Raw genomic sequence first — 23,158 nt, 5'->3', positions numbered from 1 at the left:
CCCTGCCATTGGAGAAAACAACTTTGAGCTTAAGCCTCAATTGGTTTCTCTAATGCAACAGAATTGCAAGTTTCATGGACTTCCATTGGAAGATCCTCATCAGTTTTTAGCTGAATTCTTGCAAATCTGTGACACTGTCAAGACTAATGGGGTAGACCCTGAGGTCTACAGACTTATGCTATTCCCTTTTGCTGTAAGAGACAGAGCTAGGACATGGTTGGACTCACAACCTAAAGAAAGCCTGGACTCATGGGAAAAGCTAGTCAATGCCTTCTTGGCAAAGTTCTTTCCACCTCAAAATTGAGTAAGCTTAGAGTGGAAGTCCAAACCTTCAGACAGAAGGATGGAGAATCCCTCTATGAAGCTTGGGAAAGATACAAACAATTGATCAGAAAATGTCCTTCTGACATGCTTTCTGAATGGAGCATCATAGGTATTTTCTATGATGGTCTCTCTGAACTATCCAAGATGTCTTTGGATAGCTCTGCTGGAGGATCTCTTCATTTGAAGAAGACGCCTACAGAAGCTCAAGAGCTAATTGAAATGGTTGCAAATAACCAATTCATGTACACTTCTGAAAGGAATCCTGTGAACAAAGGGACTAATCAGAAGAAAGGAGTTCTTGAGATTGATGCTCTGAATGCCATTCTGGCTCAGAACAAGATATTGACTCAACAAGTCAATTTGATCTCTCAAAGTCTGTCTGGAATGCAAAATGCACCAAGCAGTACTAAGGACGCTTCATCTGAAGAAGAAGCCTATGATCCTGAGAACCCTTCAATGGAAGAGGTGAATTACCTAGGAGAACCCTATGGAAACACCTATAATTCTTCATGGAGAAATCACCCAAATTTCTCATGGAAGAATCAAGAAAGACCTCAACAAGTTTTTAACAACAATAATGGTGGTAGAAACAGGTTTAGCAATGGCAAGCCTTTTTCATCATCTTCTCAGCAACAGACAGAGAATTCTAAGCAGAACCCCTCTGACTTAGCAACTATGGTCTCTGATCTAATCAAAACCACTCAAAGTTTCATGACTGAAACAAGGTCCTCCATTAGGAATTTGGAGGCACAAGTGGGACAGCTGAGCAAGAAAGTTACTGAACTCCCTCCTAGTACTCTCCCAAGCAATACAGAAGAAAATCCAAAAGGAGAGTGCAAGGCCATCAACATGGCCGAATTTGGAGAGGAAGGAGAGGAAGTGAACGCCACTGAGGAAGACCTCAGTGGGCGTGCACTGACCTCCATTGAGTTCCCCAATGAGGAACCATGGGAATCTGAAGCTCAAAATGAGACCATAGAGATTCCATTGGACTTACTCCTGCCTTTCATGAGCTCTGATGAGTATTCTTCCTCTGAAGAGGATGAGTATGTCACTGAAGAGCAAGTTGCTAAATACCTTGGAGCAATCATGAGGCTAAATGACAAGTTATTTGGAAATGAGACTTGGGAGAATGAACCCCCCTTGCTCACCAAAGAACTGGATGACTTGTCTAGGCAGAAATTACCTCAAAAGAGACAAGATCTTGGGAAGTTTTCAATACCTTGTACCATAGGCACCATGACCTTCAAGAAGGCTCTGTGTGACTTAGGGTCAAGTGTAAACCTCATGCCTCTCTCTGTAATGGAGAAGCTAGGGATCTTTGAGGTGCAAGCTGTAAGAATCTCATTAGAGATGGCAGACAACTCAAGAAAACAAGCTCATGGACTTGTAGAGGATGTTTTGGTGAAGATTGAAGACCATTACATCCCTGCTGATTTCATAGTCCTAGAGACTGGGAAGTGCATGGATGAAACCATCATCCTTGGCAGACCCTTCCAAGCCACAGCAAAGGCTGTGATTGATGTTGATAGAGGCGAACTGATCATTCAAGTGAATGATGAATCCTTTGTGTTTAAGGCTCAAGGATATCCCTCTGTCACCATGGAGAGGAAGCATGAAGAGCTTCTCTCAAATCAGAGTCAAACAGAGCCCCCGCAGTCAAACTCTAAGTTTGGTGTTGGGAGGCCACAACCAAACTCTAAGTTTGGTGTTGAACCCCCACATTCAAACTCTAAGTTTGGTGTTGGGAGGTTCCAACATTGCTCTGAGAAAATGTGAGGCTCCATGAGAGCCATCTGTCAAGCTACTGACATTAAAGAAGCGCTTGTTGGGAGGAAACCCAATGTTATATGTTATCTATTTTCTTTTGTTATTCTATTTTATTTTGTAGGTTGATGATCATGAGAAGTCACAAAATCAATTGAAAAAGCAAAAACAGAATGAAAAACATGAAGAAAAACAGCACACCCTGGAGGAAGAACTTACTGGCATTTAAACGCCAGTAAGAGTAGCAGTTGGGCGTTTAACGCCCAGTCTGGCACCATTCTGGGCGTTTAACGCCAGAAAGGGGCACCAGACTGGCGTTAAACGCCAGAAAAGGGCAAGAACCTGGCGTTAAACGCCAGAAATGAGCACCAGCCCGGCGTTTAACGCCAGAATTGGCTCTAAACGTGATTTTGCTTGCCATTCGGTGCAGGGATGACTTTTCCTTGACACCACAGGATCTGTGGACCCCACAGGATCCCCACCAACCCCACCACTTCTCCCCCTCTTTGACCGAACACAAAAGCCATTGCCTTCTTCCTCATTTCTTCTTCTTCTACTCTCTTCTTTCTTCTTTTGCTCGAGGACGAGCAAACCTTTTAAGTTTGGTGTGGTAAAAGCGTTGCTTTTTCGTTTTTCCATAACCATTTATGGCATCCAAGGCCGGAGAAACCTCTAGAAAGAGGAAAGGGAAGGCAAAAGCTTCCACCTCCGAGTCATGAGAGATGGAAAGATTCATCTCAAGGGTGCATCAAGACCACCTCTATGAAGTTATGGCCTTGAAGAAGGTGATCCCCGAGGTCCCTTTTTCACTCAAAAAGGGTGAATATCCGGAGATTCGACATGAGATCCGAAGAAGAGGTTGGGAAGTTCTTACCAACCCCATTCAACAAGTCGGAATCTTAATGGTTCAAGAGTTCTATGCCAATGCATGGATCACCAAGAACCATGATCAAAGTGTGAACCCGGATCCAAAGAATTATCTTACTATGGTTCGGGGGAAATACTTGGATTTTAGTCCGGAAAGTGTAAGGTTGGCATTCAATTTGCCCATGATGCAAGGAGATGAACATCCTTACACTAGAAGGGTCAACTTTGATCAAAGGTTGGACCAAGTCCTCACAGTCATATGTGAAGAGGGCGCCCAATGGAAGAGAGATTCAAGAGGGAAGCCGGTTCAATTGAGAAGGCATGACCTCAAACCCGTGGCTAGAGGATGGTTGGAGTTTATCCAACGCTCAATCATTCCCACTAGCAACCGGTCCGAAGTTACTCTAGACCGGGCCATCATGATTCATAGCATCATGATTGGAGAAGAAGTGGAAGTTCATGAGGTTATAGCCCAAGAACTCTATAAGGTGGCGGACAAGTCCTCTACCTTAGCAAGGTTAGCCTTTCCTCATCTTATTTGTCACCTCTGTTATTCTGTTGGAGTTGACATAGAGGGAGACATCCCCATTGATGAGGATAAGCCCATCACTAAGAAAAGGATGGAGCACACAAGAGACCCCTCTCATCATGAGATCCCTGAAATGCCTCAAGGGATGCACCTTCCTCCACAAAACTATTGGGAGCAACTGAACACCTCCCTAGGAGAACTGAGTTCCAACATGGGACAACTAAGGGTGGAGCATCAAGAACACTCCATCATCCTCCATGAAATTAGAGAAGATCAAAGGATCATGAGAGAGGAGCAACAAAAACAAGGAAGAGACATTGAGGAGCTCAAGCACTCCATAGGATCTTCAAGAGGAAGAAAGAGCCGCCATCACTAAGGTGGACCCGTTCTTTAATCTCCTTGTTCTTTATTTCCTGTTTTTCGAAAATTAATGCTTATGTTTGTCCATGTTTGTGTCTTGTGATCATTAGTGTCTTAGTGTCTATGCCTTAAAGTTATGAATTTCCTATGAATCCATCACCTTTCTTAAATAAACAAATGTTCTTAAATTGAAAAAGAAAAAGAATTGCATGAATTTTGAATTTTATAACAGTTTGATTATTTTGATGTGGTGGCACTACTTTTGTCTTCTGAATGTATGCTTAAACAGTGCATATGTCTTTTGAATTTGTGGTTCATGAATGTTGGCTCTTGAAAGAATGATGAAAAAGGAGACATGTTACTGAGGATCTGAAAAATCATTAAAAATGATTCTTGAAGCAAGAAAAAGCAGTGAATACAAAAAAAAAAGAAAAAACCGAAAAAAAAGAAAGAGAAAAAGAAAGAAAAAGAAAGAATAAAGTTGTGATCCAAGGCAAAAAGAGTGTGCTTAAGAACCCTGGACACCTCTAATTGGGGACTCTAGCAAAGCTGAGTCACAATCTGAAAAGGTTCATCCAATTATGTGTCTGTGGCATGTATGTATCCGGTGGTAATACAAGAAGACAGAGTGCTTTGGGCCACGGCCAAGACTCATAAAGTAGCTGTGTTCAAGAATCATCATACTTAACTAGGAGAATCAATAACACTATCTGGATTCTGAGTTCCTAAAGAAGCCAATCATTCTGAGTTGCAAAGGATAGAGTGAGATGCCAAAACTGTTCAGAGGCAAAAAGCTAAAAGCCCCGCTCATCTAATTAATACTGATCTTCATAGATGTTTTTGGAATTCATTGCATATTCTCTTCTTTTTATCTTATTTGATTTTTAGTTGCTTGGGGACAAGCAACAATTTAAGTTTGGTGTTGTGATGAGCGGATAATTTGTACGCTTTTTGGCATTGTTTTTAGTATGATCTAGTTAGTTTTTAGTATATTTTTATTAGTTTTTAGTTAAAATTCACTTTTCTGGACTTTACTATGAGTTTGTGTGTTTTTCTGTGATTTCAGGTATTTTCTGGCTGAAATTGAGGGACCTGAGCAAAAATCTGATCCAGAGACTGAAAAGGACTGCAGATACTGTTGGATTCTGACCTCCCTGCACTCGAAGTGGATTTTCTGGAGCTAGAGAAGCCCAATTGGCGCGCTCTCAACGGCGTTGGAAAGTAGACATCCTGGGCTTTCCAGCAATATATGATAGTCCATACTTTGCCCAAGATTTAATGGCCCAAACCGGCGTTCAAAGTCACCCTCAGAAATCCCAGCGTTAAACGCCGGAACTGGCACCAAAATGGGAGTTAAACGCCCAAACTGGCATAAAAGCTGGCGTTTAACTCCAGGAAGAGTCTCTACACGAAAATGCTTCATTGCTCAGCCCAAGCACACACCAAATGGGCCCGGAAGTGGATTTTTATGTCATTTACTCATCTCTGTAAACCTTAGGCTACTAGTTTTCTATAAGTAGGACCTTTTGCTATTGTATTGGAGGAATCTTTGGACATCTAGTTCTGAGATCATTGGGAGGCTGGCCTCACGGCCATGCCTAGACCTTGTTCTTATGTATTTTCAATGGTAGAGTTTCTACACACCATAGATTAAGGTGTGGAGCTCTGCTATACCTCGAGTATTAATGCAATTACTATTGTTCTTCTATTCAATTCCGCTTGTTCTTTGTCCAAGATATCACTTGTTCTTCAACTTGATGAATGTGATGATCCATGACACTCATCATCATTCTCACCTATGAACGTGTGACTGACAACCACCTCCGTTCTACCTTAGATTGGGTGAATATCTCTTGGATTCCTGCTACACGATGCATGGTTGATCGCCTGACAACCGAGTGCTCGCCTGACAAACGAGCCAGCCATTCCGTGAGATCAGAGTCTTCGTGGTATAGGCTAGAACTGATGGCGGCATTCAAGAGAATCCGGAAGGTCTAACCTTGTCTGTGGTATTCTGAGTAGGATTCAATGATTGAATGACTGTGACGTGCTTCAAACTCCTAGCAGGCGGGGCGTTAGTGACAGACGCAAAAGAATCACTGGATTCTATTCTGGCCTGACCGAGAACCGACAGATGATTAGCCTATGCTGTGACAGAGCATAGGAACGTTTTCACTGAGAGGATGGGAGGTAGCCACTGACAACGGTGAAACCCTTGCATAAGCTTGCCATGGAAAGGAGTAAGAAGGATTGGATGAAGACAGTAGGAAAGCAGAGAGACGGAAGGGAAGGCATCTTCATACGCTTATCTGAAGTTCCTACCAATGAATTACATGAGTACCTCTATCTTTATCTTTATGCTTTATTCGTATATCACTATACCCATTTGAGTCTGCCTGACTAAGATTTACAAGGTGACCATAGCTTGCTTCATACCAACAATCTCCGTGGGATCGACCCTTACTCGCGTAAGGTTTATTACTTGGACGACCCAGTGCACTTGCTGGTTAGTTGTGCAAAGTTGTGTTTATGCCATGGTATTGAGCACCAAGTTCTTGGGGCCATTACTAGGGATTATTTGAGTTGTGAAAAGTAGTGATCACAATTTCGCACACCACTCTACTTCTTCCTTTTTCTCTTCTGGAGCTTCTTTTTCAACTAACTCTTGATTGACCTTGGTCTCAGAGCCAGCTACTTTACCACTTCTCAATTGAATAACATTGCAATCTTCTCCTGGGTTCACCATTGTATCACCTTTAAATGTACTTGTAGACCTCTCAAGTAATTGCTTGCTCAGTTGGCCCACTAGCACCTCTAAATTTCTAATGGAGGCTCTGGTTTCCTGCATAACTTATGCTTCTGTACTTGCCACTTGTCCACTTATCAAGATGATGGACTTGCATTCCTCTCTTGGATTTGGAATTGTGTTACCAGGAAGGCTATTAGTGGTCCTCTGATCAATTTCATTAACTCTGGTGGCTATTTGACCCATTTCAATCTCCATGTTCTTGATGGATGCTCTGGTTTCCTGTCTAAAACCTGTCAATATTGCTTCCAAATCATTGTTCTGTTAGAAACTGCCCTGAGAACTATTGTTGAAATTCTGAGGTCTCTGAGGTTAATCCCTCCATCCAAAATTTGGGTGATTTCTCCATCCCTAGTTGCATGTCTTATAATATGGATCATTGTTGGGATTCCTAGGACCACTCCCCATGTAATTCACCTGTTCAAAAGAAGGTTGAGCATAATCATAATTATCATTTTGCACAAAATTACCTGCCATGTCATAGGAGATTTCTTATGGTGAATTTTGTGTGTTGATAGCTGAGACTTGCATGCCACCCATGTGTTGAGTAAGTACATTTATTTGTTGACACATAAGCTTGTTCTGAGCAAGAATAGCATTAAGAGCTTCCACTTCCATGACACCCTTCTTCTGAGGAGCCTCAAAGTTCACATGATTCCTGTTAGATGAGTATAAATATTGGTTGCTAGTAACCAATTCAATAAGCTCAATAGTCTCCTCCGGTGTCTTCTTCTTGTGCAATGAACCTCTTGCAGAATTGTCTAAGCACATCTTGGACATTTCACCCAAGCCTCCATAAAAGATATCTAGTTGAGTCCATTTGGAGAACATGTCTAGAGGGAATTACCTAATCAGTAGCTTGTATCTCTCCCAAGCTTCATATAGAGTCTCACCATCTTTCTGCCTGAAGGTCTAAACCTCCATCCTAAGCTTAGTCAGCTTCTTTGGTGGGAAAAATTTAGTGAGAAACTCTGTAACCACCTTGTTCCAAGTATCCAAACTCACCTTGGGTTGGGAATCTAGCCATAGCTTTGCTCCATCCCTCAGAGCAAACGGGAAGAGCATGAGTTTGTACACATATGGGTTTACTCCATTTGTCTTCATAGTATCAAAAATTTGCAGAAAACTAGAAATAAATTGATTTGGGTCTTCGTGGGGAAGACCGTGATACTGGCAGTTTTGTTGTACCAGGGTGACTAATTGTGACTTTAACTCAAAGTTGTTCACAGCTATAGGAGGCACCACAATGCTCTTTCCATATAGATCTGCTGTAGGAGTGGAAAAAGAACCAAGTACTCTCCTTTATTGTTCATTCCCATTCGGGTTTGCCACATTGGCATTATCAGTATTATTCGGATCAATAGTGGATTTTGTAGCCTTGTAAAGTCTTGCTTGTTGTAAACGCCGTCTGAAAGTCCTTTCAGGTTTAGGATCAAAGTCTAAGATATGTTCTTTGTCTCTATTCCTGCGCATAAACAAATAGAAAACAAGAAAGAATGTAAATCTCTACGTCAGAGTGCAGAGAATTCCCAGTGAGGTAACCTGTGTAAAGAAATAAAAAAAGTACTAAATAAAATAAATAAATAAATAGAAAAAAGAAAAAAAATTAATTTAAAATAACTAGGTAACACCAAACTTAATTTCAGAAATTAAGAAAAATATTAGTGCTATTTAGTTATTTAAAATATATATATATATATATATATATATATTAAAATAGATTTTAATAAAATTAAAAATAAAACGCCTAATCTAAGCAATCAAACAACTAATAGTTGATAATCACTATCAATCCCCGGCAACGGCGCCAAAAACTTGATGCGGTATTTTATAACCTACAGACTAACGACAAGTGCACCGGGTCGTACCAAGTAATACCTTACGTGAGTAAGGGTCGACCCCACGAGGATTGATGGATTAAGCAACAATAGTATTTGATAGGATTAGTTAGACAAACAGAAAATAGTGTTGGAAGTTCAAAGAGCATTAAACAATAAATTAAGAATTTCAGAAAGCAAGCCGCAATGAGTTGGGAATAAAATATGGAGAAGATAGTTAAGGTTTCAGAGTTATCTATTTTTTCGGATTGATTTTTCTTACTAACTATTTTAATCATGCAAGATTTAATTCATGGCAAACTATATGTGACTAGACCCTAATTCCTTAGACCTTCCTAGTCTCCTCTAAAATTCATTAACTGCCAATTCCTTGTTCAATTAATTCCAATTAAAGGGTGATGATCAAGTTTCAGTTTATATTCTACAAAAATCCTAATTATCCAAAAATAAGGGGATTATATGTCACGTATCCCGTTAAATACAAACAATTATAAATTTAGGATAATATATTTTCAAGCTGTTGTTCAAGTAAAGAGCTTTTTCAAGTTTTACGAGAACTCAATTAGAACATGAGTCATACTTCCGTTTCACCCAATATTCATAAAATAAAGAGTGAAAACAATTATTGAAATATAAATAAAAACATGGATTAAATTAGAAAGATCAAACAAATCAATCCATACAAATAGACAGAGCTCCTAACCTTAATAATGGAGGATTAGTTGCTCATGGTTCAGAGAGAAAATAAGGATTCTGGTAAAATGTACAGCGTTCCAATCTGATGGCCTCAGATCCCTTTTTATAACTAATCCTAATAAATTTAAAATCTAATTATCTAAACTTAAAAATAATATCTTTTCCTAAAAATAAGATTTTGAATTTAAATTTGAATTAATTAACAAGTCTTCAGCTGATGGGTGGGGACCACTTGATTTGTCCATTCTGTCGCTTCTAATCTGTGTTTTCTTGGCTGAAAACTGGGTCAAAACAGCCCAGAAATTGATCCCAGCATTTTTCTGTGTTTTTCTGCACGTGGCGCGTGTCACGCGTACGCGTCGATGGTCTTTTCTGCGAGTCACACGGACGCGTCGGTCACGCAGACGCGTCACTGAGCAAATCTTCAATTCACCGCACGCGTCGCCATGGATACCTCCAATTCACGCGCACGTGTCAGGCACGTGTGCGTGTCGTTCCTTGCAGCCATCTCGTTTGATTCTTGTACTGCAGAAACTCCATCAAATCCAGCCGAATGCTACCTAAAATAAATAGTATTGCACAAAACTCAAAATAGCATCCATAGTGGCTAAAATATAATTAATTATTGATTAAACTCAACAAATTAGATGCAAATTCACTAGGAAAAGATAGAAAAGATGCTCACGTATCACCCTCCTGCACTCGAAGTGGATTTTTTGGAGCTACAGAAGCCCAATTGGCGCCCTTAATTGCTTTGGAAAGTAGATATCTTGGGCTTTCCAGCAATGTATAATAGTCCATACCTTGCCTGAGATATGATGGCCCAAACTGGCGTTAAACGCCAGCCAGAGACCCTTTTTTCTGTCGTAAAACGCCAGAACTGGCACCAAAACTGGAGTTAAACGCCCAAACAGGCACCCAAGCTGGCATTTAACTCCAAGAATGGCCTATGCACGTGAAAAATTCAAAGCTCAACCCAAACACTCACCAAGTGGACCCCGGAAGTGGATTTTTGCACTATCTGCACTTTGTTACTCATTTTCTGTAAACATAGGTTACTAGTTTAGTATAAAAACTACTTTTAGAAATTCATTTTGTAACTCTTGACATTTTTTACATCTCATACTGTATCTTCTACGGCATGAGTCTCTTAGCCCCATAGGTGGGGGTGATGAGCTCTGCTGTGTCTCAATGGATTAATGCAATTACTATTATTTTCTATTCAATCACGCTTGATTCTATTCTAAGATACTCACTCGTACTTCAAAGTTGAGAATATGATGATCCATGACACTCATCATTATCCTCAACCTTATGAACGTGTGTCTGACAACCACTCCCGTTCTATCTGAGCTCAACGTAGTCATTGGGCGACAGCTTGAGTGCGTATCTCTTGAGTCTCTGATCCACGGACCGAGTCCGTGGGATTAGAACCTTCGTGATAAAGGCTAGAACCAATTGGCATCATTCCTGAGATCCGAAAAGTCTAAACATTGTCTGTGCTATTTCGAGTAGGATCTGGAAAGGGATGACTACAAGGAGCTTCAAACTCACGAATATTGGGCGCAGTAATAGTGTGCAAAAGGATAGAGAGATCTGATGAGCGGATAATTTATACGCTTTTTGACATTGTTTTTAGGTAGTTTTTAGTATGTTTTATTCACTTTTTATTATGTTTTTATTAGTTTTTGTGCAAAATTCACATTTCTGGACTTTACAATAATTTTGTGCATTTTTTTATGATTTCAAGTATTTTCTGGCTGAAATTGAGGGACTTGAGCAAAAATCTGATTCAGAGGCTGTTAAAGGACTACAGATGCTATTGGATTCTGACCTCCCTGCACTTGAAATGGATTTTTTGGAGCTACAGAAGTCCAATTGGCGCACTCTCAATTGCGTTGGAAAGTAGACATCCAGGGCTTTCGAGCAATATATAATAGTCCATACTTTGCCCGAGTTTTGATGACTCAAACTACTTTCAGAGATTTATTTCGTACCTCATGACATTTTCATGTTTTACATTGTATCTCTACGGCATGAGTCTCTAAACTCCATTGTTGGGGGTGAGGAGCTCTGCTGTGTCTCGATGGATTAATACAATTACTACTGTTTTTCATTCAATCACACTTATTTCTATTCTAAGATATTCATTTGCACTTTAACATGTTGAATGTGATGATCCGTGACACTCATTACCATTCTCAACCTATGAACACGTGCCTGACAACCACTTTCGTTCTACCTTAAATTGAATGTGTATCTCTTGGGTTTCTGGTTCACGAGTTTGATTGCCTCTCCTGACAATAGAGCCTTCAAACCCATGAAGCCAGAGTCTTTGTGGTATAAGCTAGAATCAATCGGCAGCATTCCCGAGATCCGGAAAGTCTAAACCTTGTTTGTGGTATTCCGAGTAGGATCTGGGAAGGGATGACTGTGAAGAGGTTCAAACTCACAAATGTTGGGCGTAGTGACAGACGCAAAAGGATCACTGGATCCTATTCCAGCACAAGTGAGAACCGACAAATGGTTAGCCATGTATATGGACCTTTTTCACTGAAAAAACGGATGGTAGCCATTGACAACGGTGATCCACCAATATACAGCTTGCCATGGAAGGAGCCTTGCGTGCGTGAAGAAGAAGATAGTAGGAAAGCAAAGATTCAGAAGACAGAGCACCTCCAAAAATCCAACCTATTCTCCATTACTGCAGAACAAGTATTTATTTTATGCTCTTTTAGTCTTCGCAATTAAAACCGAAAACCATTATTGATATTCTGACTAAGATTTACAAGATAACCATAGCCTGCTTCAAACCAACAATCTCCGTGGGATCGACCCTTACTCATGTAAGGTATTACTTGGATGACCCAGTGCACTTGTTGGTTAGTTGTGCGGGATTACAAAGTGTGATTGTAATTTTCGTGCACCAAGTTTTTGGTGCCGTTGCCGGGGATTGTTCGAGTTTGGACAACTGACGGTTCATCTTGTTGCTTAGATTAGGAAAAATTTAGTATTGTTGCTATAGAGTCATCAAATCTGGGTCCTTTATTTTCTTTTTTAAAAAAAATTATTTTTTCTTATTGATTTTTAATTTTTCTTTGAGTCTTTTATTTGAGTTTAGTTTCATATTTTAAATTTGGTGTCAATTGCATGTTTTTATTTTTCTTCATAATTTTCGAATTGCATGTTCTTATTTTTCTTCATATTTTTCATTACTTGTTCTTAATTATTTTTCTTGTTTGATCTTTAGTTTTTCTTGTTCTGTGTCTTTCCTTATTTTTTTTCTTGTGATTTTCCAAAAAGTTCAAAAAAGGATTCTTCAAGAAAATACTTTTTCTTTCATAGCTCAATTGGTTAAAGCGTTGTCTTATGTTTTTGGTATCTGCTTTTCAAAAATAATTTTTTTTATTAAATCTTGTGTCAAAATTTTAAGTTTGGTGTTCTTTTTATGTTCTTTTTAAGTTTGGTGTCCCTTGGTGTTTCTCTCCAAAAATTTTCGAAAAATAAGGGTGCCAGACCTAAAAATTTTAAGTCTTGTGTCTTTTGCATGTTTTTCTCTTTCATCATAAAATTCAAAAATAAAAAAAATATATTCTCTAACTATTTTTAAGCAAAAATTTCGAATTTGTTGATAAAAATTTCAGATTTCAATTTCAAAATTTTATCTTATCATATCTTAGCAGTCAAGTTTTCAAAAATCATATCTTTTTCAAAACTTCCTAACCATTTTCTCTCTCTTCATTTTTTGAAAATCCTTATCCCAATTTTTCAAATCTTTTTAATTAATTAATTAATTATTTTAGTTTTGAATTTTGCTTTAATTATTTTTCTAATTTTTGAATTTTTATTTTATTTTTCATTAATTCTATTTTACTTTATTTTAATCTCGGTATATAAAATATATATATATATATATATATATATATATATAATATTTTTATCTCCAATCCATATTATCTCCCTTTCTCCATCATGGACCTAAGTGGAAATGAACAGTCCAGAAGGACTCTGGGGTCATATGCTAACCCCACTACTGCTTCATATGGGAGTAGTATCTGTATACCCTCCATCAGAGTCAGTAGTTTTGAGTTGAATCCTCAGCTCATTATCATAGTGCCACAAAATTGCCAATATTCCGGTCTTCTACAGAAAGAACTTACTGAGTTTCTGGCACAGTTCTTACAAATTGCTGACACAATACATGATAAAGAAATAGATCAGGATATCTACAGATTATTACTATTTCCATTTTCTGTAAAAGACCAAGCTAAGAGGTGGTTAAATAACCAACCTAAGGCTAGCATAAGAACATGGAAACAGTTATCAGACGAATTCATGAATTAATATTTCCCTCCTAAGAAAATGACACAGCTAAGGCTGGATATCCAAGGCTTCAAACAAGGGGATAATGAATCTCTTTACGATGCCTAGGAGAGGTACAGAGAGATGCTAAGAAAATGCCCCTCTGAAATATTTTCAGAGTGGGTGCAGTTAGACATCTTCTACTATGGGCTTATAGAAAAAGCTCAGATATCTCTAGACCACTTAGCTGGTGGATCTATACACATGAGAAAGAAAATTGAAGAGGCTCAAGAGCTCATTGATACAGTTGTTAGAAATCAGCATCTGTACTTAAGTAGTGAGTCCTCCATGCAAGAAGAGGCTAAGGCAGTATCCACTGAACATAGTCCTCCAAAACAAGTTGCTGAAATCAATCAGCAATTATGTTATCTAACAGAATAGTTGACAGAATTTAAAGAGATGTTACAAGACACTAAGGACGCTAACAAGAACATGGAAGCACAACTTGACCAGACAAGACAGCAGTCATCAAAACGGATAATAGAAGAATGCCAAGCATTTCAATTAAGGAGTGGAAAAATATTAAATACCTCAACTCAAAGTAGCAGAAAGCCAAGAAAAGAACAAATAACAGAGGATGAGCAAACTACTACCCAAAATCCCTCGAAGGAAAGTAAGAACCCAGAAAGGAATAATTCTGGCGTTTAAACACCAGAAAAGAGTGAAAAACTGGCGTTAAACACTCAGTAGACGCCCAGTTCTGGCATTCAAATGCCAAAAAAAGGGGAAAAAGTGGCGTTAAATGCCCAAACCATGTTCAGTTCTGGCGTTCAAACGACAGAAAAGGGTGGAAATCTGGCGTTAAACGCCAACCCAGCCCCCAGTCCTGGCGTTCAAACGCCAATGAGGGGTCAGATACCTGCAAGTGCTGATAATAACTCCCTCAAGAAGCCTTCTCAACCTACCTCTGTAGGAAATAAACCTGCAGCAACCAAGGTTGAAGAATACAAAGCCAAAATACCTTATCCTAAGAAACTCCACCAAGCAGAACAGGATAAACAATTTGCCCGCTTTACAGACTATCTCAGGACTCTTGAAATCAAGATTCCATTTGCAGAGACACTTGAGCAAATACCCTATTATGCTAAGTTCATGAAAGAGATCTTAAGTCATAAGAAGGATTGGAGAGAAACCGAAAAAGTTTTTCTCACTGAAGAATGTAGTGCAATCATTTTAAAGAGCTTACCAGAGAAGCTTAAAGATCCTGGAAGCTTTATGATACCATGCACATTAGAGGGCGCTTGTACCAAGACAGCTTTATGCGATCTTGGGGCAAGTATCAACCTAATTCCTGCATCCACTATCAGAAAGCTTGGCTTGACTAAAGAGATCAAACCAACCAGGATCTGTCTTCAACTTGTTGATGGCTCCATTAAATACCCATCAGGCGTGATTGAGGACATGATTGTCACAGTTGGGCCATTTACCTTTCCCACTGACTTTGTAGTGCTAGAGATGGAGGCGCACAAGAGTGCAACTCTCATTCTAGGAAGTCCTTTCCTAGCAACTGGATGAACCCTCATTGACGTCCAAAAAGGGGAAGTAACCCTGAGAGTCAATGAGGATGAGTTTAGGCTGAACGTTGTTGAAGCAATGAAGCATCCAGACACATTAAAAGACCACATGAGCGTTGACTTTTTTAATTCCCTGGTAGAGGAGATCAGTATGGCTGAAAGTCTCGAATCAGAGCTAGAGGACATCTTTAAAGATGTTCAGCCTGATATGGAGGAACCAGAGGAAACAAAAGAACCGCTGAAAACTCTTTAAAAAGAGGAGAAACCTCCTAAACCCGAGCTCAAACCACTACCGCCATCCCTGAAATATGCATTTCTGGGAAAAGGTGACACTTTTCCTATAATCATAAGCTATGCTTTAGAGCCACAGGAAGAGAAAGCACTAATTCAGGTGCTAAGGACACACAAGACAGCTCTTGGGTGGTCCATAAGTGACCTTAAGGGCATTAGCCCAGCCAGATGCATGCACAAGATCCTACTAGAGGATAATGCCAAGCCAGTGGTTCAATGGTGCGCGAAATTGTGATCACTACACAACTTTGCACAACTAACCAGCAAGTGCACTGGGTCGTCCAAGTAATACCTTACGTGAGTAAGGGTCGATCCCACGGAGATTGTTGGTATGAAGCAAGCTATGGTCACCTTGTAAATCTCAGTCAGGCAGACTCAAATGGGTATAGTGGTATATGAATAAAGCATAAAGATAAAGATAGAGGTACTTATGTAATTCATTGGTAGGAACTTCAGATAAGCGTATGAAGATGCCTTCCCTTCCGTCTCTCTGCTTTCCTACTGTCTTCATCCAATCCTTCTTACTCCTTTCCATGGCAAGCTTGTGTAGTGTTTCACCGTTGTCAGTGGCTACCTCCCATCCTCTCAGTGAAAATGTTCCCATGCTCTGTCACAGCATATGGCTAATCAGCTATCGGTTCTCGGTCAGGCCGGAATAGAATCCATTGATTCTTTTGCGTCTGTCACTAACGCCCCGCCTGCTAGGAGTTTGAAGCACGTCACAGTCATTCAATCATTGAATCCTACTCAGAATACCACAGACAAGGTTAGACCTTCCGGATTCTCTTGAATGCCGCCATCAGTTCTTGCCTATACCACGAAGACTCTGATCTCACGGAATGGCTGGCTCGTTTGTCAGGCGAGCACTCGGTTGTCAGGCGATCAACCATGCATCGTGTATCAGGAATCCAAGAGATATTCACTAGAGCCTTGGTTGCTTGTAGAACAAAAGTGGTTGTCAGTCACCTTGTTCATAAGTGAGAATGATGATGAATGTCACGGATCATCACATTCATCAAGTTGAAGAACAAGTGATATCTTGGACAAAAAACAAGCGGAATTGAATGGAAGAACAATAGTAATTGCATTAATACGCGAGGTACAGCAGAGCTCCACACCTTAATCTATGGTGTGTAGAAACTCCACCGTTGAAAATACATAAGAACAAGGTCTAGGCATGGCCGAATGGCCAGCCTCCCAAAGTGAGTTCAATCATAAAAACATGATCAAAAAGGCTCTTAATACAATAGCAAAAGGTCCTATATATAGAGAACTAGTAGCCTAGTGTGTACAGAGATGAGTAAATGACATAAAAATCCACTTCCGGGCCCACTTGGTGTGTGCTTGGGCTGAGCAATGAAGCAATTTCGTGTAGAGACTCTTCTTGGAGTTAAACGCCAGCTTTTATGCCAGTTTGGGTGTTTAACTCCCATTTAGGTGCCAGTTCCGGCGTTTAACGCTGGAATTTCTGAGGGTGACTTTGAACGCCGGTTTGGGCCATCAAATCTTGGGCAAAGTATGGACTATCATATATTGCTGGAAAGCCCAGGATGTCTACTTTCCAACTCCGTTGAGAGCGCGCCAATTGGGCTTCTGTAGCTCCAGAAAATCCACTTCGAGTGCAGGGAGGTCAGAATCCAACAGCATCTGCAGTCCTTTTCAGTCTCTGGATCAGATTTTTGCTCAGGTCCCTCAATTTCAGCTAGAAAATACCTGAAATCACAGAAAAACACATAAACTCATAGTAAAGTCCAGAAAAGTGAATTTTAACTAAAAACTAATAAAAATATACTAAGAACTCAACTAAAACTACTAAAAACATACTAAAAACAATGCCAAAAAGGGTACAAATTATCCGCTCATCACAACACCAAACTTAAATTGTTGCTTGTCCTCAAGCAACTGAAGATCAAATAAGATAAAAAGAAGAGAATATACTATAGACTCCAAATTATCAATGAAACTTAGCTCCAAATTAGATGAGCGGGACTAGTAGCTTTTTGCCTCCGAACAGTTTTGGCAACTCACTTTATCCTCTGAAATTCAGAATGATTGGCTTCTTTAGGAACTCAGAATCCAGATAGTGTTATTGATTCTCCTAGTTAAGTATGATGATTCTTGAACACAGCTACTTATTGAGTCTTGGCCGTGGCCCAAAGCACTCTGTCTTCCAGTATTACCACCGGATACATACATGCCACAGACACATAATTGGGTGAACCTTTTCAGATTGTGACTCAGCTTTGCTAGAGTCCCCAGTTAGAGGTGTCCAGGGTTCTTAAGCACACTCTTTTTGCCTTGGATCACAACTTTATTTCTTTCTTTTTCTTTTCTTTTTCTTTCTCCCCTTTTTTTTTCGTTTTTTTTTTTTGTATTCACTGCTTTTTCTTGCTTCAAGAATCATTTTTATGATTTTTCAGATCCTCAGTAACATGTCTCCTTTTTCATCATTCTTTCAAGAGCCAACAATTTTAACATTCATGAACAACAAATTCAAAAGACATATGCACTGTTCAAGCATGCATTCAGAAAACAAAAAGTATTGTCACCACATCAAACTAATTAAGCTAGTTTTAAAGATGAATTTGAAATCCTGTACTTCTTGTTCTTTTGTGATAAAAACAGTTTTCATTTAAGAAAGGTGATGGATTCATAGGACATTCATAACTTTAAGGCATAGACACTAAGACACTAATGATCATAAGACACAAACATAGACAAACATAAGCATGAAAATTTCGAAAAATAGGAAAATAAAGAATAAGGAGATTAAAGAACGAGTCCACCTTAGTGATGGCGGCTTGTTCTTCCTCTTGAAGGTCCTATGGAGTGCTTGAGCTCCTCAATGTCTCTTCCTTGCCTTTGTTGCTCCTCTCTCATGATTCTTTGATCTTCTCTAATTTCATGGAGGAGGATGGAATGTTCTTGGTGCTCCACCCTTAGTTGTCCCATGTTGGAACTCAATTCTCCTAGGGAGGTGTTGATTTGCTCCCAGTGGTTTTGTGGAGGAAGGTGCATCCCTTGAGGTATCTCAGGGATTTCATGATGAGTGGGATCTCTTGTTTGCTCCATCCTTTTCTTAGTGATCGGCTTGAGGTCATGCCTTCTCAGTTGAACTGGCTTTCCTCTTGAATCTCTCTTCCATTGAGCGCCCTCTTCACAAATGTCTGTGAGGACTTGATCCAACCTTTGATCAAAGTTGACCATTCTTTATGGCCACAACTTCATAGAAGTGGTCTTGATGCACCCTTGAGATGAATCTCTCCATCTCCTATGACTCGGAGGTGAAAGCTTTTGCCTTCCCTTTCCTCTTTCTAGAGGTTTCTCCAGCCTTGGATGCCATAAATGGTTATGGAAAAACAAAAAGCAATGCTTTTACCACACCAAACTTAAAAGGTTTGCTCGTCCTCGAGCAAAAGGAGAAAGAAGAGAGTAGAAGAAGAAGAGAGAGTGGTGGGGTTGGTGGGGATCCTATGGGGTCCATAGATCCTGAGGTGTCAAGGAAAAGTCATCCCTACACCAAATGGTGAACAAAATCACGTTTTGAGCCAATTCTGGCGTTAAACGCCGGGCTGGTGCCCATTTCTGGCGTTTAACGCCAGGTTCTTGCCCTTTCCTGGCGTTTAACGCCAGTCTGGTGCCCCTTTCTGGCGTTAAACGCCCAGAATGGTGCCAGACTGGGCGTTAAACGCCCAACTGCTACTCTTACTGGCGTTTAAACGCCAGTAAGTTCTTCCTCCAGGGTGTGCTATTTTTCTTCCTGTTTTTCATTCTGTTTTTGCTTTTTCAATTGATTTTGTGACTTCTCATGATCATCAACCTACAAAATAAAATAAAATAACAAAAGAAAATAGTCAAAATATAACATTGGGTTGCCTCCCAACAAGCGCTTCTTTAATGTCAGTAGCTTGACAGATGGCTCTCATGGAGCCTCACATTTTCTCAGAGCAATGTTGGAACCTCCCAACACCAAACTTAGAGTTTGAATGTGGGGGTTCAACACCAAACTTAGAGTTTGGTTGTGGCCTCCCAACACCAAACTTAGAGTTTGACTGTGGGGGCTCTGTTTGGCTCTGTTTTGAGAGAAGCTCTTCATGCTTCCTCTCCATGATGACAGAGGGATATCCTTGAGCCTTAAACACCAAGGATTCTTCATTCACTTGAATGATCAACTCTCCTCTATCAACATCAATCACAGCCTTTGTTGTGGCCAGGAAGGGTCTGCCAAGGATGATGGTTTCATCCATGCACTTCCCAGTCTCTAGGACTATGAAATCAGCAGGGATGTAATGGTTTTCAATCTTCACCAAAACATCCTCTACAAGTCCATGAGCTTGTTTTCTTGAGTTGTCTGCCATCTCTAATGAGATTCTTGCAGCTTGCACCTCAAAGATCCCTAGCTTCTCCATCACAGAAAGATGCATGAGGTTTACACTTGACCCTAAGTCACACAGAGCCTTCTTGAAGGTCATGGTGCCTATGGTACAAGGTATTGAAAACTTCCCAGGATCTTGTCTCTTTTGAGGTAATTTCTGCCTAGACAAGTCATCCAGTTCTTTGGTGAGCAAAGGGGGTTCATCCTCCCAAGTCTCATTTCCAAATAACTTGTCATTTAGCTTCATGATTTCTCCAAGGTATTTAGCAACTTGCTCTTCAGTGACATACTCATTCTCTTCAGAGAAAGAATACTCATCAGAGCTCATGAAAGGCAGAAGTAAGTCCAATGGAATCTCTATGGTCTCATTTTGAGCCTCAGATTCCCATGGTTCCTCATTGGGGAACTCAATGGAGGTCAGTGCACGCCCACTGAGGTCTTCCTCAGTGGCGTTCACTTTCTTTCCTTCCTCTCCAAATTCGGCCATGTTGATGGCCTTGCACTCTCAATTTGGATTTTCTTCTGTATTGCTTGGGAGAGTACTAGGAGGGAGTTTAGTAACTTTCTTGCTCAGCTGTCCCACTTGTGCCTCCAAATTCCTAATGGAGGACCTTGTTTCAGTCATGAAACTTTGGGTGGTTTTAATTAGATCAGAGACCATAGTTGCTAAGTCAGAGGGGTTCTGCTTAGAGTTTTCTGTCTGTTGCTGAGAAGATGATGGAAAAGGCTTGCCATTGCTAAACCTGTTTCTTCCACCATTATTGTTGTTGAAACCTTGTTGAGGTCTCTCTTGATTCTTCCATGAGAAATTTGGGTGATTTCTCCATGAAGAATTATAGGTGTTTCCATAGGGTTCTCCTAGGTAATTCACCTCTTCCATTGAAGGGTTCTCAGGATCATAAGCTTCTTCTTCAGATGAAGCATCCTTAGTACTGCTTGGTGCATTTTGCATTCCAGACAGACTTTGAGAAATCAAATTGACTTGTTGAGTCAATATCTTGTTCTGAGCCAGAATGGCATTCAGAGCATCAATCTCAAGAACTCCTTTCTTCTGATTAGTCCCATTGTTCACAGGATTCCTTTCAGAAGTGTACATGAATTGGTTATTTGCAACCATTTCAATCAGCTCTTGAGCTTCTGTAGGCGTCTTCTTCAAATGAAGAGACCCTCCAGCTGAGCTATCCAAAGACATCTTGGACAGTTCAGAGAGACCATCATAGAAAATACCTATGATGCTCCATTCAGAAAGCATGTCAGAAGGACATTTTCTGATCAATTGTTTGTATCTTTCCCAAGCTTCATAGAGGGATTCTCCATCCTTTTGTCTGAAGGTTTGGACTTCCACTCTAAGCTTACTCAATTTTTGAGGTGGAAAGAACTTTGCCAAGAAGGCATTGACTAGCTTTTCCCATGAGTCCAGGCTTTCTTTAGGTTGTGAGTCCAACCATGTCCTAGCTCTGTCTCTTACAGCAAAAGGGAATAGCATAAGTCTATAGACCTCAGGGTCTACCCCATTAGTCTTGACAGTGTCACAGATTTGCAAGAATTCAGCTAAGAACTGATGAGGATCTTCCAATGGAAGTCCATGAAACTTGCAATTCTGTTGCATTAGAGAAACTAATTGAGGCTTAAGCTCAAAGTTGTTTGCTCCAATGGCAGGGATAGAGATGCTTCTCCCATAGAAGTCGGGAGTAGGTGCAGTAAAGTCACCCAGCACCTTCCTTGCATTGTTTGCATTATTGTTGTTTTCGGCTGCCATGTGTTCTTCTTCTTTGAAGATTTCTGTTAGGTCCTCTATAGAGAATTGTGCCTTAGCTTCTCTTAGCTTTTGCTTCAAGGTCCTTTCAGGTTCAAGGTCAGCTTCAACAAGAATGCCTTTGTCTCTGCTCCTGCTCATATGAAAGAGAAGAGAACAAGAAAATGTGGAATCCTCTATGTCACAGTACAGAGATTCCTTGAGGTGTCAGAGGAAAAGAAAAGTAGAAGACAGAAGTAGAAAATTCGAACTTATCAAAGAAGATGGAGTTCGAATTTTACATTAAGGAATAGTGTTAGTCCATAAATAGAAGGATGTGAGAAGGAGGGAAGTAATTTTCGAAAATTAAGTAAAAGATTTTGAAAACATTTTTGAAACACACTAATTGATTTTCGAAAATGAAAGTGGAAAAGAAATCAAGTGAGTTTTGAAAAAGATTGTAAAATTAGAAGTCAAAAAGATTTGATTGAAAACTATTTTGAAAAAGATGTGGTTAAGAAGATATGATTGGTTTTTTTTTAAAAAAAATGTGATTGAGAAAATATGATTTGAAAACAATTTTAAAAAGATTTGATTTTAAAAATTAATGACTTGCCTATCAAGAAAAGATATGATTCAAACATTAAACCTTTCTCAACAGAAAAGGCAACATACTTGAAATGTTGAATCAAATCATTAATTGATAGCAAGTATCTTTGAAAAAGGAAAGAAATTGATTTTGAAAACATTTGATTGAAAAGATATGATTTGAAAAAGATTTGATTTTGAAAAACTTTGAAAACTTGAAAAAAAATTGATTTGAAAACAAAATCCTCCCCCTTGTGCCATCCTGGCGTTAAACGCCCAGAATGGTGCACATTCTGGCGTTTAACGCCCAAAACTCTACCCTTTTGGGCGTTAAACGCCCAACCAGGTACCCTGGCTGGCGTTTAAACGCCAGTCTGTCCTTCTTCACTGGGCGTTTTGAACGCCCAGCTTTTTCTGTGCAATTCCTCTGCTGTATGTTCTGAATCTTCAATTCTCTGTATTATTGACTTGAGAAGACACAAATTAAAAATATTTTTGGATTTTTAATAATCAAAATGCAACTAAAATCAAATTACAATGCATGCAAGACACCAAACTTAGCAGTTTGTATACTACTGACACTAATGAGAATGCATATGAGACACACAAAACACTCAAGTCAAGAGAATTTAAAGATTAGAGTAAGAAATCGTCAATAACATCTTGAAGATCCTTAAGACACATGAATGAATGCATGCAATTGACACCAAACTTAAAATGAGACACTAGACTCAAACAAGAAATTTTTGGATTTTATGATTTTGTAATTTTTTTTTTTCGAAAATTATATGGAAAAGAAAATAAAGGTATCAAAATTCTTAATGAGAATTCCAGGAATCATGCAATGTTAGTCTAAAGCTTTAGTCTAAAGGAATTAGACATAGCTAGCTAAGCTTCAGCAGGACATTGCATTCAAGAGCTAAATTGATGATGATCAATCAGCTTTGGTGATGATAAGAACATCACCTTGAAACACTAGAATTCATTCTTAAGAACTCTGAAAAAAAATACCTAATCTAAGCAACAAGATGAACCGTCAATTGTCCATACTCGAACAATCCCCGGCAACGGCGCCAAAAACTTGGTGCGCGAAATTGTGATCACTA

General features: G+C 39.6%; 2 non-coding genes across 2 annotated transcripts; one reads left to right on the top strand and one right to left on the bottom strand.

Annotated features, from left to right (window-relative positions):
* Positions 1-306: 306 nt before the first annotated feature.
* On the bottom strand, positions 307-414 carry LOC130937352 (small nucleolar RNA R71). Its single transcript, XR_009068573.1, has one exon. It is a non-coding gene; the product is annotated as a small nucleolar RNA R71 (small nucleolar RNA).
* Positions 415-20,975: 20,561 nt separating this feature from the next.
* On the top strand, positions 20,976-21,083 carry LOC130937612 (small nucleolar RNA R71). The gene has a single exon (XR_009068823.1). It is a non-coding gene; the product is annotated as a small nucleolar RNA R71 (small nucleolar RNA).
* The last annotated feature ends 2,075 nt before the right edge of the window (positions 21,084-23,158 follow it).

The sequence above is a fragment of the Arachis stenosperma genome, chromosome 6 (assembly GCF_014773155.1).
Source record: "Arachis stenosperma cultivar V10309 chromosome 6, arast.V10309.gnm1.PFL2, whole genome shotgun sequence".
Taxonomy (NCBI): Eukaryota; Viridiplantae; Streptophyta; class Magnoliopsida; order Fabales; family Fabaceae; genus Arachis; species Arachis stenosperma.
Note: the sequence above shows the minus strand (reverse complement) of the source record. Positions and strands in the feature narration are given on the sequence as shown.